This window comes from Arachis duranensis, unplaced genomic scaffold (genome assembly GCF_000817695.3).
Source record: "Arachis duranensis cultivar V14167 unplaced genomic scaffold, aradu.V14167.gnm2.J7QH unplaced_Scaffold_608113, whole genome shotgun sequence".
NCBI lineage: Eukaryota > Viridiplantae > Streptophyta > Magnoliopsida > Fabales > Fabaceae > Arachis > Arachis duranensis.
This window is the reverse complement of record NW_026264987.1, coordinates 960,093-960,511: the sequence shown is the minus strand read 5'-3', so window position 1 is coordinate 960,511 and position 419 is coordinate 960,093.

The following is a 419-nucleotide window of genomic DNA, read 5'->3' as shown; positions in this document are numbered from 1 at the left end:
AAGGATTTTTCAAAAATCGCCAAACCTCTGAGCAACCTGCTAGCTGCTGACACGCCATTTATCTTTGATAAGGAGTGTCTGCAGGCATTTGAAACTCTGAAAGCTAAATTGGTTACAGCACCAATCATTTCTGCACCAGACTGGACATTACCATTTGAACTGATGTGTGATGCCAGTGACCATGCCATTGGTGCAGTATTGGGACAAAGGCATGACAAGCTTCTGCACGTCATTTATTATGCTAGCCGTGTTCTAAATGATGCACAGAAGAATTACACAACCACAGAAAAAGAGCTACTTGCAGTGGTTTATGCCATTGACAAATTCAGATCCTATTTAGTGGGATCAAAAGTGATTGTGTACACTGATCATGCTGCTCTTAAATATCTACTCACAAAGCAGGATTCAAAACCCAGACT